This window comes from Myxocyprinus asiaticus, chromosome 19 (assembly GCF_019703515.2).
Source record: "Myxocyprinus asiaticus isolate MX2 ecotype Aquarium Trade chromosome 19, UBuf_Myxa_2, whole genome shotgun sequence".
In the NCBI taxonomy this organism is placed as follows: Eukaryota; Metazoa; Chordata; class Actinopteri; order Cypriniformes; family Catostomidae; genus Myxocyprinus; species Myxocyprinus asiaticus.
This window is the reverse complement of record NC_059362.1, coordinates 46380652-46381091: the sequence shown is the minus strand read 5'-3', so window position 1 is coordinate 46381091 and position 440 is coordinate 46380652.

Below are 440 nucleotides of genomic sequence, written 5' to 3'. Positions count from 1 at the left end.
ATGAAACTCATTCTGTGAAATCTCATTACTAAAATCATGTCTGCATGCTATGTAAACCTTTAATCATTGTTGTGTTTGCATGTGTAATTAGTTCTTATGTACAATTATTATGTTTTATTTGTTTGGAGATGTTTTCGGACACTATGATAATTTATATTTGTAATGTTATAACTTTTGATTGCTTTGTCGTACCAACACAAAATTTTACTCAGATACAGTTGACATGATTGGGAACAAAACAAAAGCAGTTTTTCAGAGCCATCTTATTTACACCCAGAGATATATAATGTCAAATAAGAAAAATAAGAACAAAAGTGGCTCAGTTTTTGTTGTGATTTCTTTCAGCAGTTTCTTAGGCTGAGAGTCTCAGAATGTATCATAATCTATATCAAAAAATTGAAAGGTTTTCTTTACAATGATACCAAATGCTTTTTTTTTTT